This window comes from Emys orbicularis, chromosome 6 (genome assembly GCF_028017835.1).
Source record: "Emys orbicularis isolate rEmyOrb1 chromosome 6, rEmyOrb1.hap1, whole genome shotgun sequence".
NCBI classification, from domain to species: Eukaryota; Metazoa; Chordata; order Testudines; family Emydidae; genus Emys; species Emys orbicularis.
This window is the reverse complement of record NC_088688.1, coordinates 104,653,308-104,671,146: the sequence shown is the minus strand read 5'-3', so window position 1 is coordinate 104,671,146 and position 17,839 is coordinate 104,653,308.

The following is a 17,839-nucleotide window of genomic DNA, read 5'->3' as shown; positions in this document are numbered from 1 at the left end:
TAAGCAATGGGCAGAGACATCATTTGCCCTAGAAGGGTTTGTTAACATAAACGTGTGGTTTTGGTTTTTTAAAACTGCTATCCTAAAGCTGTATTCCTGTTCTCTCTCTCCCTCTCATGCTAAGAACTTAGGATCTGAAAAAGAGGTTAAACATTGTGCGAAAGCATGAATGAGTTTAAAATACATCTAAATAAGTGCACCAAGTTTTTTCCCTCAACATAAAAAAATGAAGTACAGTATTACGCAGAAAAGGAAAGTGAGTGACAGAATGATCTGTTATTGACAGGCCACCGTGCATACCTGCCATCGCTGCACTGTACAGAGCACTTATAGGAGGGGTTGTATATATTTGTGGCAACAAGAGCTACTTACCATGCTGCATCTTAACATGATTAAAATGTATCTGGGGAAGAGAGAAGCCTGAGATCCCAGAGTTATTGGGCTTTCAGATCTGGGGTTTTGGTCTATTTCTAACTTTGAATTTGTAGAAATGATTTCTATGTCCTGCCAGTGTGGAATTTTTCTCTCAATTACAGCCAGATCCTCCAGTGATAATTATTAATTTATCAAAAAGGAGAATTCAGCTGCTCTGATTTGTTATAGTTCTTTCTGTCACGTAGACATGCAGAATGCTACATCATCAGCTTTGGCCCCAAAGTGGTAGCACAGATGCCTAAAAGACACACAAAAAAGGTGGGCGCTAGTAAGTGAAGCAGTTGTAGTCCATGAATAGAACTCTACAGTCAGAGGTGAGCTGAGAAGTGAGTGTCAAATTTCACATTCGTAACATGATTTTGCCTGCTCATTGTGATTCTCTCTCCTAATTGCATCGATAATCAAAAATTAAGTGCTTCATCCTTCAAGGTGCTAGGCATCCTCAAGTCAGTGGAAATCCAGGTTGCTCAGCACCTTGCAGAAATCGTCCTGAACTACAAAGTTTGAATTTGAACTTCCCCGAACTTTGAGGGGAGAGGTGCCCAGATCCGGAGTTTTGGTTTAGGACTATCTCTAAATGTAAGGTTTGGCTGTGCCTCTTGTATCACCCCCAGTGGGACTCTCATCTTGTGATGCAGTAATAAAACACTGTTCAAGTATTGATATGTTGCAGCTTACCTTACATGTGGATTTTTCAACAAGCCTGGAAGTTCTCTTGTGAGGTTAACACCAGGTCCATTGCATTAAATTGCCTCCAGTTTGGTCATTCCAAAGTGTGTCTGGCAGGGAACACTCTCTCTATAAATGGGTCTCTGAGAAATCACGTTGCTAAGAATCAGTGTAACTTTTATTTAAAAACAAACAAAAAAAAGTCTTTTTATGTATGTAAATGTATATCTTTTTGTGTATATTTATTAGGATTCCTTGTATAAAAAGTGCAATATTAATAATTGTACATTGTTGTCCAGATAAAAACTATTTTGGGGACTTTTTTGTGATCTCCCTGCAATTTTGTTCCTCTAAAATTAGTGGTAATAGTGTAATTTTCCTGTTTTTATTAGCACTTTCATTTAACTTTGGATACATTTCACTGTGTACAGATTGCTTCATAAACTATGACAATTGGGGGGGAGAGGCTTTTCTACTTGTGAAACTATAGTTATGCATGGAACGAGAAGGACAAATTCCTTACTAATAATTTGGTGGTTGTTTCTAGTACAATAGCTAATGAAAAGCATTGCAGGGAAGTATTTACATTTTTTAATAGCAAAACATATTCAGACAATCCCATGTTGGATATTAGCCGTGTAACTGTGCTTAGGATAAACACTTGGAGACAAGGTCTGGCAAGGCCACTGTGTCCCTTTCACACCGTATAAATATAATTTCAGATGTTTGTCCTATGAATTGTGACTTGGCAGCACCCCCATAAGATGATGAGGGTTGCTGAGTATTATAGAAGGAGGATTTCCTCCCCAGAAAACCTGTATTTATATCATTTTTGTACAGATAATGCAGCTTATTTATTTAATTACTTTTGTCTGATTCGTTCTTTATTAACCTTAAAACAGGAGCTACCAGAGTAGCAGAGCTTTCAAGGTTCTCCAGCCTCCTCCTCTATCTCCACAGTTGCTCAGGTTTGCAAAGCTAATCATCTCCATGCCGTCGCCAATGGATCTCGTAAGTTTCTTGAACAATCAAATGCACACTTAGGGGGAAATCCTGCCTCTGTTTGCACTGGCACACTGAGCCTGAAAAGCAGTGTGGCTAACTCTCCCCATGTGAGCATGGGGTGGGCCATGAGTCAGGAACTACACAGATTTGCTCACAAACACCCGCTGTGCAAGAAGAGGGTAGTATGCTGCAACCACTAGAATAGCCTCAAACAACAGTGACTGTATAGTGGTTGTACAGCTGAGCCATACCCCAGGTCCAGTTGGGAAGGAGGATTGTCATTCCATGGCAGATATTCTGTCCTCCCCAGCCCTACAAATCCTGAATAAACAATGAGTCCGAATTCAGTACACACAGGTATGGTGCATCTGTTTCTGCCCAGCTGTTGATTTCCACTGGGCTCAGACTGATAAAAGTGATATAGTCGTTAAATCAAAATATTTTTTTAAAAGCAAGCAAAGGTATTAATCCTCAGTTAGGAGTATGTCTGTGCCAAGTTTCAAGTTTCTGCTGGAGCCCTTTTCAAACAAGTGAGGTTGCAGCTCTTTTACAAAGGGAATAGTGATTTTGTTCACTCTCCTGTAATTCAAAACCTGATCTAGTTTGTCCAATAGGTGGCTTTTAATTGTAAGTTTCACAGGAAATTCCACATGGAAAAGTTTTTGGTTTAAAAGAGGGGGGGCAACTTGTGACTGGGGGGCGGGTCTAATCTAAAATCAGAATCAATCAGAGATTAATTAAAACCTCATCCTTAACAGTCACTTCTGAATTTATTGGCAGCTGAATACTGCTCAGCAGTGACAAAAGGATTCCACAAAAGCCCCTTTACACAAAGACTGATGTTACCTTGCTCGTGGACTCTGGTAACAAAGTAGCACAAGGAGCCATATTTAAAACAGGGTTGTCAACAGCAGCTTCCCAAAGTCCAGACTTTGTATATTATTTCATCCACCTGTAATGGGTGATTTTATGAGGGGAGGGACAGGGGTAGCACTATGTAAAATGGCTTCACGTTATTTTGTGGCTAAGATTGTTTGAGAATAAAAGAGCCCCCTGAAGCACAGTTGCTATGGAGATTGAGATAAAGACCATATCCTGTGACCTGAACTTGGCAGTAGCTGGACATTTCTAGATGTGAAAAGCAATGTTTTAAAACATTTAAAATGATAGTGCCCATCCTATAAAAAGGAAAATAAGGACAACCCGGGGAATTACAGACAAGTCAGTTTAACTTCTGTACCAGGAAAGATAATGGAGAAAATAATTAAGAAATCAATTTGCAAACACCTAGAAGGTAATGAGGTGATTGTGACATTGCACTCTATATGTTTATGGAAATATGTGTATAAGTGTAAATATGATGTAACTGGAATATGCTTTATACAAAAGGTCTCTTGTATGGTATCATTACAAAGCGTATAATCTACTGGGTGTGTTCATCCTGTTTGTATGAATGTATCATTCTTGTATCTGAAATTAGGAAGATGAAATATAATTCTGAGGTCCTATTGTAGTTATGCAAAGTGTGGGCCATTAATGGTGGTTTGGAATCTTGATGGCCCCCATTAATTAGGACAATTGGTTGTAGATGACTCTGTTTACTTGTAAGCCGTCCTGTATACGTGTGTGCCAGTGAGTGAACAGGTCACATGATACTGGAATTCATCTTTAACCTGGTGCTTTTCCATTTAGAAGGAGGGAGGGAACTCAGATTGAGACAAAGGATTCCCACCTTGTGCCAAAGCTATAAAAGGGAGTGGAACAGAACAAAGGGGTCCCAGTCATGTGGAATCCCCTGCTTTTCATCTAAGATGCCTGCTGGAACTAACAAGAACTGTACCAGGGTAAAGGATTGGGCCCAGACTAAGGAGGAGTCTAGTCTGTGAAAGGAGCTTATTGGAACATCTCTGAGGGTGAGATTTACCTGTATTCAGTTTCTTAATGTATTAGGGTTAGACTTGCGTATTTTGTTTTATTTTACTTGGTGACTTACTTTGTTCTGTCTGTTATTACTTGGAACTACTTAAATCCTACTTTTTATTCTTAATAAAATCACTTTGTTTATTATTGAACCCAGAATAAGTGATTAATATGTGGGGGAGCAAACAGCTGTGCATATCTCTCTATCGGTGTTATAGAGGGCGGACAATTTATGAGTTTACCCTGTATAAGCTTTATACTGAGTAAAACGGATTTATTTGGGGTTTGGATCCGATTGGGAGTGGGGTGTCTGGGTGCTGGAGACAGGAGTACCTGCTGAGTGGTTTTCAGTTAAAGCCTGAAGCTTTGGGGACGTGGTTCAGACCCTGGGTCTGTGTTGCAGCAGGCTTGTGTGTCTGACTCAACAAGATAGGGTTCCGGACTCCCAAGCTGACAGGGAAAACGGGCTCAGAGGTAGTTTCAGCACGTCAGGTGACAGTCTCAAGGGGGTCTTTGTGACCAAACCCGTCACAGTGGTGTTGTCGACAGGATCTGTGCACAGCTGAATGCTTTGAGGCACTGGTAGTGATTTTAAGTGAGTTTTAAGTGTGGTGGCCAGAGAACAGACAAAGTGGTTACTGGTTTGTTATTTTCTGTTTGTTTATTTCGGGTGAGGGAAATAAGCACAAGAAAGCAGGAAAATGACCACCAGTGAGGCAGTTACAAAACTAGAGTTGGCCAGACTGGAAGCGGAAGAGAAGGCAAAGGACCGTGAGTTTCAAATGTGGCAGGCAGAAATGAGGCTCAAAGAAGCAGCTGTGGCCAGAGAAACCATGGAGGCCCGGAAATAGGCTCAAATTAAAGCACAGAAAGCAGCTCACGAAAGAGCCATGGAGCTAAAAGACCAAGAACTTGAAGACCAGAAAGCTGCCCAGGTGGAGAAGGAAAGAGAGAGGAGGCTAGCTCTGGAGTTAAAAGACAGAGAAATACAGGCCCAGATTGAGACCCAGAAGCATGAACTGGCTGTAATGGAGTGGAAGAGACAAAACCCTTCAGCAGCTGGCTCCACTTCCCAAAAAATCCATAAATGGGAGCGGTTATGCCTGTAGTATGATGAATCCAGTGATATTGCCAAACATTTCATCCTCTTGGAGAGACTGTGCACTCTCCATGCAATTCCTGAAGATCAAAAAATGACCACTTTGGTTGCAAAATTGACTGGGAGAGCTCTGGACATATTCAGTAAGATGACTATTGCTGATGCTTCAAACTATGGTAAATTTAAGGAACTGGTTTTGAAACAGTTTTTCAGATTACACCTGAAACTTACAGGGTTAAATTCAGGAGTCTTAAGAGGGGATCTGGATTGAGTAATATGGCTTATGTAAATGAAATGAAAGATTTGTTAGACAAGTGGGTGAGGGTAAAAGGCATTACAAGCTTGGAAGAATTGTATGATTTGGTTACTCAGGAACAGTTCCTGAATATGTGCAGTGATGATGTAAAGCAGTATTTGTGGGACAAAAAGGTGGGTGCAGTGGGGGAATTAGCTGGGTTTGCAGACTTTTACGAGCAGTCACAAGCTGCAGTTAAACATAAACCACTGGCAGAGGGGTACAGGGTTGGTGGAAAGCACAATCGCCATTTTACCCCTGGGAAAAAAGAGGCTTGGCATTCACCTCCCCATTCCCCTGTTACTTGTCCCAAGTCTCCTGTACAAGCAGTGAGCATATGCATGCTGTTAAGCTTAATGGCAAAGTGCTCCAAGGATGGAGAGACACTGGTGCAGAAATTTCTGTAGTCAAGAGGGGCCTGATCCAGGAGAAGGATTTGTTACCAGGGAAAATGGCAGAATTAGAATTGGTGGGAGGTTACAAAGTCCTTGCACCTTTAGCTAAGGTACACATGGAAACTGGTGATTTGCAGGCTGAACTGCCTGTTGCAGCAGTGACACATAACTTTCCACCGTTTCTACTGGGAAATGTTTTTTTCGATGTGGCGGAATCTGTCCCAGGGTTTGTTAGCAGCAAGAAGGAATCTTGTGCTAAAAGCCCCAGGGGGGAGGCTGAAGTCACATGTGCTGCTGGGGGAATAGGAGAGTGTCTCTTTAATTCCTCTAGCAGTGGAGAATGCAGCTTTGGGGGTAGGGTGGTCGAAACCAGTTCCTACAGCCCCAGGGCTCAAGGCAGATCCCTGCGAGAAGGGCTGGATAGAGCCAGCTCCTGTCCTGTGATCATCTCCCTGGGGGAGGGGGATGTTCCACCTTGTAACAGGGAGGGCTTCCCAGCTGCTGACTGCCAGGAGTTGCAGGCCAGCAGGGCAGTCCTGCCCTGGGGTGCACAGAGCCATGTATCCCGGAGATGGAAGTTGGGGTCCTGGTGACTGCTGCAGTGGGAACAGACCCTAAGGGCTCTGTAGCTGAAAGCAAGCCCAACTTGAGTGAAAGGGGGAAATTTTCTGGCCAGTGAAAAGTCTGTCATAGCTGGTAGCTGTGAGCCCACAGCTGGATAAGGGTCACCTTCCCTTTTAGGGGACACAGGAGTGTCTGCCTCAGAGGGGAGCCCAGAGGGGGAAGTCCAGATGGAAGGTATGAGGGGACAGGAGGGACCGCCCACCTTTTGTAGGAAGGCTTTTCCCCAGGAGGAGGGTGAAGGATCTGCATCTAAAATGCCAGACCCCTCACCTATGGATCATGTTTTAAGGGACGACTGGGGGTCAGATCTCCTGGAGGAGCAAGTCCACCCAGCTAACCTTTTGGGAACAGAGAATGGGGTGACCAAGGGGATCTTACCAATCCAAAGCACTCCATTGAAAAATGTTGTTCCTGCTACCTTTGTGAGAGATAACACTTTCTCTTCAAGTCTGGAAGAAGGAAAACTTTGCATTTGGGAAGCTTCACAAGGGGGTGAGGTCCAACATAAAGAGATTCCAGAGGGAGGAGCTGAAGGCAGGCCTGGTTGCAGTGCACCCTTTCCTTGCCAAAACCTCAAACACGTGCCTGAATTAAGAGCCTTATCCAAAGGGGCAGAAGAATCTGTATCTGAGCACCTACCATGGTACACAAAGGGATTGGAAAATGGAATAGACACTGAACAAGTCAAACTGTGTGAACAAAGTCTGTCTGTCATAAATTGGCTGTTAATCTTGTGCCTTTTGCTTCTTCATCTATGGGTCAAGAGAAGGGAGTTAATACTAATGGTAAACCTTTTAAAGATGTGTAACATACCTCATTTGTGGAAAAAACTTTTGTACATGCTAGGGATGGTAACAAGACAGTCCCACAAGCATATTGCTTTTCAGCCTATACCTGTAAACAGGCTTAGAGCTTGGCACAGCAGCAGAAGCATAACAGGCCTACACTGCTGTGTGGATGGGGAAACTGAGGCATGCTGCCTCATGGCATTGGTGGCTAAATGCCAAGACACCTACACTTTAACAGATATTGCTATCTGCATTCTATTAGCAATACTGCACCCCAACATGTTTTCAGGCACCCAGGGACCAGGAACACAGAACTTTGCTAGGACACCTATGAATGACATCATAGGGTTTAAGGGTATTGGAAGAGGGTGTGACCAGAGATAAACAGGGATTTTACATGTACTGCCTCCGCCATGGACAGTGTCCAAGACTCCGGCAGTAAGTTCAGGAGGAGGGTGTGACGTTGCACTCCATATGTTTATGGAAATATGTTTATAAGTGTAAATCTGATGTAACTGGAATATGCTTTATGCAAAAGGTCTCTTGTAAGGTATCATTACAAAGCATATAATCCACTGACTGTGTTCATCCTGTTTGTATGAATGTATCATTCTTGTATCTGAAATTAGGAAGATGAAATATAATTCTGAGGTCCTATTGTAGTTATGCAAAGTGTGGGCCATTAATGGTGGTTTGGAATCTTGATGGCCCCCATTAACTAAGACAATTGGTTGTAGATGACTCTGTTTACCTGTAAGCCTTCTTGTATAGGTGTGTACCAGTGAATGGGTAATGAAGTCTCACAGGACATGTGAACAGGTCACATGATACTGGAATCCATCTTTAACCTGGTGCTTTTCCATTTAGAAGGAGGGAGGGAACCTAGAGAGAAACAAAAGATTCCCGCCCTGTGCCAAAGCTATAAAAGGGAGTGGAACAGAACAAAGGGGTCCCAGTCATGTGGAATCCCCTGCTTTTCACCTAAGATGCCTGCTGGAACTAACAAGAACTGTACCGGGGAAAGGATTGGGCCCAGACTAAGAAGGAGTCTAGTCTGTGAAAGAAGCTTATTGGAACATCTCTGAGGGTGAGATTTACCTGTATTCAGTTTCTTAATGTATTAGGCTTAGACTTGCATGTTTTGTTTTATTTTACTTGGTGACTTACTTTGTTCTGTCTGTTATTACTTGGAACTACTTAAATCCTACTTTTTATTCTTAATAAAATCACTTTTGTTTATTATTGAACCCAGAATAAGTGATTAATACCTGGGGGAATAAACAGCTGTGCATATCTCTCTGTCAGTGTTATAGAGGGTGGACAATTTGAGTTTACCCTGTATAAGCTTTATACTGAGTAAAACGGATTTATTTGGGGTTTGGATCCGATTGGGAGCTGGGTGTCTGGGTGCTGGAGACAGGAGTCTCTGCTGAGTGGTTTTCAGTTAAAGCCTGCAGCTTTGGGGACGTGGTTCAGACTCTGGGTCTATGTTGCAGCAGGCTTGCATGTCTGGCTCAACAGGGTTCTGGAGTCCCAAGCTGACAGGGAAAACGGTCTCAGGGGTAGTCTCAGCACACCAGGTGACAGTCCCAAGAGGGTCTCTGTGACCGAATCCGTCACAGTGATAAGTAACAGTCAGCATGGATTTTTCAAGAACAAATCGTGTCAAACCAACCTGATAGCTTTCTTTGACAGGGTAACAAGCCTTGTGGATGGGGGGAAGTGGTAGATGTGGTATATCTTGACTTTAGTAAGGCTTTTGATATAGTCTCGCATGACCTTCTCATAAACAAACTAAGGAAATACAACCTAGATGGAGCTACTATAAGGTGGGTGCATAACTGGTTGAAAAATCATTCCCAGAGAGTAGTTATAACTATAATTATCAGTGGTTCACAGTCATGCTGGAAGGGCATAACGAATGAGGTCCCACAGGAATCAGTTCTGGGTCTGGTTCTGTTCAATATCTTCATCAATGATTTAGATAATGGCATAGAGAGTACACTTATAAAGTTTGTGGACGATACCAAGCTGGGAGGGGTTGCAAGTGCTTTGGAGGATAGGATTAAAATTCAAAATGATCTGGACAAACTGGAGAAATTATCTGAAGTAAATAGGATGAAATTCAATAAGGACAAATGCATAGTACTCTACTTAGGAAGGAACAATCAGTTGCACACATACAAAATGGGAGATGACTGCCTAGGAAGGAGTACTGCGGAAAGGGATCTGGGGGTCATAGTCGATTACAAGCTTAATATGAATCAACAGTGTAACACTTGTGCAAAAAAACCAAACATCATTCTGGGATGTATTAGCAGGAGTATTGTAAGCAAAACATGAGAAGTAATTCTTCCGCTGTACTCCACACTGATTAGGCCTCAACTGGAGTATTATGTTCAGTTCTGGGCACCACATTTCAGGAAAGATGTGGACAAATTGGAGAAAGTCCAGAGAAGAGCAACAAAAATAATTAAAGGTCTAGAAAACATGACCTATGAGGGAAAATTGAAAAAATTGGGTTGTTCAGTCTGGAGAAGGGAAGATTAAGGTGGGACATAACAGTTTTCAAGTACATAAAAGGTTGTTACAAGGAGGAGGGATAAAAATTGTTGTTCTTAACCTCTGAGGATGGGACAAGAAGCAATGGGTTTAAATTGCAGCAAGCGTGGTTTAGGTTGGACATTAGGAAAAACTTCCTAACTGTCAGAGTGGTTAAGCATTGGAATAAATTGCCTAGGGAGGTTGTGGCATCTCCATCATTGGGGATTTTTAAGAGCAGGTTGGACAAACACCTGTCAGGGATGGTCATAATACTTAGTCCTGCCTTGAGTGCAGGGGACTGGACTAGATGACCTCTCGAGGTTCCCTCCAGTTCTATGATTCTATGAAAAGCTGGAATATTTGCTGAATATAATAATCATGTTACTTTAAAAAGGGACCCTTCATTCCCATGTGAATTATGCTGCTTCTTTTTTTTTTTTTTTTTTTTGCAACAGGCACACAGAGCCTGGTTTCCCCCTCCCTCACTTACACCAGTTTGACACTGGTGTACATTTGTTGGCCCAGATCCTGTGTGGTGGCTGAGGAGTCCGTGGCACACCTCCCTAGACAGAGTGGTGCAAGGGTGGCTTTAAGATTCTCTTGTGCTCCCTTGATTCTCTGCTATCTACACCAGGTAAGCCCCCAGTACAACTTGGAACAGCCTGAAGGCTGCTCTAAATTGCACCAGTTTCCAATGGCCCTAATGAACAATTATGGAAGACAGGGGTCATGAAGACCATTGGGTTGCTCTGGGGATGCCCATTGACCCCAACCATGTTCTCTGTCCCAGTCATGGAGAGATGGAATGATGGTACAGTTGCTGCTACTTTAGGTCTTTGGCTGCTGAGGCACCTCATCTGCAGAGCTCCTGGGCCAGTTATGCTGACTTTGAGGCTGCTTAGGATTTGGCCCATTACTTGTTTTTTTGTTTTTGTTTTTGTTTTTTGCAGCTTAGTGAGAACTTATTTATGAGTTTCAAGACCAAGCCATTTAAAGAGCGAAGCACAATACAATGTTTTAAAGGAGAGGTACCATTCCACCACACACCCTCCACGTGTCCTCCAAAGTTACCTTCTCCGTCATCAAGTGGGTTGAAGAAGGAGGCCACAATACTGCTCTTCCTGTGATGTGTCCACTTGTGCTATTTGACAGGCAAGATGGTTTTGTGTTCCAGGTTGTTGTTTTTTGGCTTCAGGGGAGTTGCTCCAGATTTACACTGGTGTAACTAAGGGCAGGAGCTATCCTGATATCACTAAGGGTTTGTTCCTCACTAGAGACAAAATTCTCCTCTTGCAATTGCACTGTGGAGCATTATGGGACATTCCACATTTGTTCTTTGTACAGATTTTCCATTGATGCCAATGAGACATCCATGCACTCAGCTAAATCCTTCCGCCTATACAGGGGTTGCTATTCTGTGAGACTTCCCAGAGAGTCCACTCCCCTTGCACACTGCAGAGCACTTGCTCTCAACCATTCAGGGCAATTTGGCTGGCCTGGGACAGGAGGAGGATGGCTCATGTGTGCTATTAGCTAAAAGCCCCTACAGAGGGTGAACAAGCTAAATGTCACTTGTTTTGGATGTGGTCCTCCAGCCTTTCTGCTAAGGCTGTACATATAAATGTGTTCTATAAACTCTGCATTTAAGCCTTTACTAACTAAATGTTTTATTTAGTTCTGTGCCGACATAAGTAAAACATGGCAGTTTTATGTGGCTGAGAAGGAAGTGGGCACTGGAAGCCTGTACTCTTGGTGCACATAAATAGGGTTTGTTTAGGCAGAACCCTTAGCAGGATGTGATTGAATGCATGGTCAGCATTTAGATACACATACGTGGTTAAGATCACACCAGCATGGGAAACCATTTCCCCTAGCACCCTCCTCAGTACTATAAAACCGTCTGCTGCCTCTAGATCTCATGTGGGGTTTGGGCTGACCTCATTTACAAATCCCCAGGGCCAATGGTGAATCACAAAAATAAAACCTGAACCAGAAAGATCAGACCAGACAAGCCACGAAGAGCTTAATCACCAAGCAAGAAGCCAGGACATTTTCCATGCCTTCTTTAAGGAAACGTTTAATGGTTGGGCTGAGGAGTAATTTGGTTTGGGCTGTGCGAAAGGTTTGTTTTTTTCCTTTTCCATGCACTGTTTTTTTAAGCATACATTATTGGTTTAAGTAGCCTCTGAGGTTGGTGGGTGCTTGTTAAAACACTTCACTTACTGAAACATTTATGGAGTCAGTTTTCAACTAACAGGCCATCCTAGTGGTTTCAATACCAAAAAAAGAAAATCTCGGTGTCAACCCGTTATATACAAATCACAGCAAATTAAATACAGCTGTGCTCAAGGGGGGTATTTTATTTACTTCTTTTAGTGGGGCAGAGCGGGTAGGAGATGAGGGCATGGACCAGACAAAACGAGGCCCAGCATTTCTCTGTTTGCCTGCCTGTCTTGATGTAACATGATAACTTCTGAATGCCAAATCTGATGGATTGCAAATGTTTAGGCAATGTTCTATGCATCAATAGGCAGACCCCTGTTGACTTTAGTGAAAACTGGAAGAGCTATCATTATTTAAAAAGTTGCTCTTAACTCTCCGTAAAGTCCCTAACACCTATGGGGTGGCTGTTTAGTCAGCAGGAGGAGCCAGAGGGAAAGGAGAGTAAAGGAGGCTTCATTCCTTCCTCCCTCCTAACTCACAACAGCTCCAGTGCCTGCTTCATGCAGTGGGAAAGATGCCAGCTGTCGGCCTGTCCCTTCCAGTCCAAGAGAAGAAAGCTATTTGGTGGGGAGGGGAAGAGATACACAGTATCCCTGGCATGGGGAGAATGCAAAAAAATCCAGGAATGGGGGAACCCAGAGAATGGAGAACCCAGTCATGCAGGAGGGAGAGAATGGGAGGACACACAGTGTCCCAAGTATGGGAAAGAAGCTGAGTTTCTGTAGAACACGAGGGCAAAGAAAAAGAACCAAGTCACTGTTCTGGAGTCAGTGGGTCTAACTTAAGTCCTAATGCTAGTTATGTTCATCATGTTATGCATGTGACAAACCTAGACACATCACTAAAGCTCATTTAAAAAGTCAACACGGACACTGTGCAATTTACGACTTGTCCATGAAATTCCTTGTGCTCTAAGCAGAAACCTCTGTTCAGAAGTAGTAGCAGTCCTGTTGTTGGTGGGGGGGGGGGGGGGCAGGGCTATGTGTTTAGTTTGTAGCGCTTCAGGGCAGGAAAGTTGGTTTGTTTGTTTTTTGTCATTTTACCTCTTACACTGCACCATGTGCACTTAAGGTGTGATGTGGACCAAAAAAAAAAAAAAGCCAAAGGACATTCTAGTGGGATTTTGCAAATTATTTATTCATGTGAATAAATTAGGCTCCTTGTATTATTCTGGTTTAGTTTTAAAACATTAAAGCATTTTATTAAGGTACAAGTCAGCAAAAATACATAGCTAGCTCCCATGCTGTGAAATCCCTGGAAAAAAATCAGTTCCATTGATTTGGCACATGCTTTTGTGGAGTGGAAGTTGGTGTAGTGTTTGCAGAATCTGGACTTTTGTTATTAATGTTTGAAAACCAGCAGTTACTCACGCGCTGTAACATTTATACTTAGATCCATATTGATACTGATAAATTCCATATGGCAAAATACAGTAAAAAAGATAGGTTTACATCCTAGACACACGCTGCTCCATTTTCATGGTCAGGTTAAAGTGAGAGTGTTAAATTAACAGGCAAAGAGCTTTACTGTATAAGAAGACAAATCCTTTCCCCAGCACTTAACCTGAGTAGCATCTTTCATAGAACCTGTGTTCCAGAGAGTTTTCAAAATAACTGTAATAAATAGCAGCAAACAGCGAGAAAGAGATTAGCAAGTAAAATCTTTTCAGTTGAGATTTGACCTGAGATGGTTTATTGATGCGCCATAAAGTCTGTTACAGATGGCACGAGCTGTAAAAGGAGAGAGTTCTTGCACCAGCAGAGGTGAGAGAATATTTACTAGATTTTAAGACCGAGAGGGACCATTCTGATTCTCTAGTCTGACCTCCGTGTATAACATAGATCCTGTAATCTCATGCAGTTCCTCCTACATCAAGCCCAGAACTTCTGTCTTAACTAGAGCATGTCTTCTAGAAAGGCATCCAGTCTGGATTTGAAGACTTCAAGTATTGCAATGGTTAATTAAGCTCAATGTAAAAAAAAATATTCACTTTATTTCTTGTCTGAATTTGTCTAGCTTCAGTTTCCAACCACTGATATAGAACTTCCATTCCCAAGGGCTTCAGAGGGCTTCACGCATAAAACTAAAATGCATATTATATATAGGATCACTTCAATCTATTTAAATGGAGCCACCTGTATGGTTGAAACAGAGCTTCTCTGCAACACTGCACAGCAACAATGCTTAGCACTTGAGATTAGAAATTAACAATACTTTAGATCATGATTGCTCAGCCTGTGGGTAGCCATCCAAAATTGTGTCAATGGCCTGGGGGTGGGGGAGGGAGTTACTGCGCCTGTGGGGAATGGGCAGTTGGGGGGGGGGGGGTAAGGGGAGAGAGGCAGAGAAGGTGTTGCAAGCTAGTGCATGGGTCAGAGTGCTGCTCAGGTTTCGCCCAGCCACCCCTTTGTCTTGATGCTGGGGGGGTGGGGGGGAGGGGAGCTGTCCAGACCAAATTTGAGTGAGTGCTGCTGTAACCCCACTCCAGGTTGCAATGCCATGCTCATAAATGTGGTCCAACCAGCCCCCACATCAGGGGCCTGGGCCAAACCTGAACGGCACTCCAACTCTAGAGAGCAGAGAGCTGAGCCCAGCCAGACACACGGGACAGGAGATGCACTATGGTACGCACAGTACACTTATTTAGTACTTACTACATTAATGTGTACATTATACAGCGTGGGTAAGAAATATTTAATAAGCCAGATTTTTTTTTTGCACTATAGCTATTTTCTGGGTCATGATGGGCCATCAAGGTTTACAAATGGGTCGAGAGCCTGAAATGGTTGAGAACCACTGCTTAAGTTACAACTGATTTCAGGGGGGGATTTTAGGAAATTGGCCTGGATAACAGAACTAATGTATCTATCTTGCAGAAAAGCACCTTGGGAACTTAAATAAGCACCAGTGGTCAGGACCTTGGTTTTCTATCACAGCCAGAAGATGCCACCTCCAGTTGCACCGTGACCCACCTAGCAACATGCATGGGCACTGCTTTAGCACTGACTCAGAGGGAAATGTGCTACTTCAGAGGTTCTCAACCTTTTTCTTTCTCTGGCCCCCCACAACATGCTATAAAATTTACAGGGCCCAGTGAGGGGGGACCCTTGGGCATAGGTGTAGTTTGACTTCTATTTTGGGAGGGCAGGGGCCGGCAGGGCTCCTGTCAGCTCTGCAAGGCGGGGTCCAGGGAGGGAGCACCACCTCCACCCCCTGACTCACCTCAGCAGGCCACCCACCCAGCCTGTCTGGGTTATATAAATTATATAACTCAAAGGTGGGGGGCTCAGCTCAAAAAGTTTGAAAACCACTCAGAGTGCAGGCAGCAGGTAGATAGGGGCTGTGTGCTGGCAGGGGGGTAGCTCAGGGTGCAGGGAGGGGCTGTGTCGCAGGAGGGTTCCCGGTTCCCCGAGGGCTCTGCCAGCCACAAAGCAGGGTCCCCTGCCCAGGCGGCCCTTACCGGCTGCATGAGCAAAGGGGGCTGGGAGCTGAGGAGCAGCTTCAACCCCCTGCAGCAGCAGGAAGCGAGGAAATGCTGTGGCTGCCTGCTCCATGGCACCAGCCGTCCCCCACTGCCTGGCTCTGGCTTCCCACCTCCGACCTGGCCAGGGGGCGGGGAGAGAAGGAGATGGGGGGAGTGGAGCTGCCCTGGGACTGCCCTGCTCTTGCACTGTAATTTTGGGAGGGGCAACACCCTCATGTCCCCCCCAACTGTGCCCATTGGCTCAGGGCGTCTGCCCTGTGGGGAGCACCAGGGCTCTGGAATTCAGCCCTTCTGCTTGTGCTTCAGCCCTGTGGGGGGGGGCACCAAGGATTGGAGCTTCAGACCCATGGGAGGCGCTGGTGCTCGGGCTCTGGGTTTTAGCCGCGGGGCCTTGCGAGCCCCCCCTGTTGAGAACCGCTGTGCTACCTAACAGTATTGACTTCCTAGTACTTGTACAACTTCCTGCAGCAAGAGACCTCCAAGGTAAACCTATCCAAGTACTGACCCTTCCTACTTTGTGAGATTTGAAGATTTCCCATTTAATGTTCTAGTTCTGGGCAGTAATGTAACTTGATATCTTGATTTTACTAAGGCATTTGCCCTAGTTCCACATGACATTCTCATAAGTAAACTAGGGAAATGTGGTCTACATGAAATCACTATAACAGGAGTCGGCAACCTCTGGCACGCGGCTCGCCAGGGTAAGCACCCTGGTGGGCTGGGCCAGTTTGTTTGCCTGCCACGTCAGCAGGTAAGCCGCGGCCAGCACATCCCGTGCCGCTTCCCGCAGCCCCCATTGGCCTGGGACGGCGAACCATGGCCAGTGGGAGCCGCGAGCGGCCGAACCAGCCAATGCGGCAGGTAAACAAACTGGCCCGGCCCACCAGGGTGCTTACCCTGGCGAGCGCATGCCAGAAGTTGCCAACCCCTGCACTATAAGGTGGATGTACAAGTAGTTGAAGGCCGTACTCACAAATTAGTCATCAATGGTACACTGTCAAACTGGGAGGGCATATCTAGTGGAGTCCCGCCAGAGTCAGTCCTGGATCTGGTACTATTCAATATTTTCATTAATGACCTGGATAATCAAGTGGAGCGTATGCTTATAACATTTGTGAATGACACCACCCTGGGAGAGGTTGCAAGCACTTTGGAAGACAGAATTTGAATTCTACACAACTGCAATGAATTGGTCTGAAATCAACAAGATAAAAATTCATAAAGATAAGTGCAAAACACTTAGGAAGGAAAAATCAAATGTACAACTACAAAATTGGGAACTACTGGCTAGGCAGTAGAATAGCTGAAAAGGATCTGGGGGTTATGGTGGATCACAAATGAATATGAGTCAACAATGTGATGCAGTTGCAAAAAAGGCTAATATTCTGGGGTATATTAACAGGAGTATCATATGGGAGGTAACTGTCCACTCCACTTAGCACTAGTGAAGTCTCAGCTGGAGTACTGTGGCATCTAATTCTGGGCCCCACACTTTAGGAAAGATGTGGATCACTTGGGGAGATTTCAGAGGAGAACAACAAAAAGCTGACCTATAAGGAAAGAAATTTTTTTGTTTGTTTGTTTTGTTTTAAAGCTGGGCATGTTTAATGTTGAGAAAAGAAGACTGAGCAGGAACCTAATAATTCTTCGAATGTGTTAAGGGCTGTTATAAAGAGGTTGGTGACCACTTATTCCCTGTGTCCATTGAAGGTAGGACAAGAAGCAATGGGCTTAATCTGCAGCAAGGGAGATTTAGGTTAGCTATTAAGAAAAACTTCCTAACTATAAGAATAGTTGAGTGCTGGAATAGGCTTCGAAGGCAGAGGTTGTGTTTATTTGGTCGTGCCTCAGCACAGGGGGCTAGATGTTGCAAGGTCCCTTCCAGCCCTACAATTCTGTGATTATTAAGGGAGACACAACCCTGAAAAATCTAATTTTAAACAACAACATTTTTTTCTTGTCTTTTATGGACTCAATAAATAAGGCTGGACCTTGGGCTTGTGCTATTTACCTGCACTCAAAACTAACCTCTGTTTTTATTGTAACTTAAGGGATCTGTCTACCTATGATCTAGGCTGCTGTACCACACTCATCATGGAGGAAACTTAGTGCCTGATACGTTTGTGAACAAGAAATCTGTCACCACGACATAGGCATTGCTTAACTAAAGACAGAGTTTGGGAGATAGAAAAAACACTGACAACCAAGTGATTAAAATGTTTTTTCCCTAGACATTAGGATTCTTATTATGCAGGTGTTCCACCAGGACCTAGGTCCTGGGAGCTATTTTAAGTTCTTTAAAGGAATAAAATCAATGATCAGTTTAAAAGAGGGTTACAAAAAAAAAAAAAAAAAAAA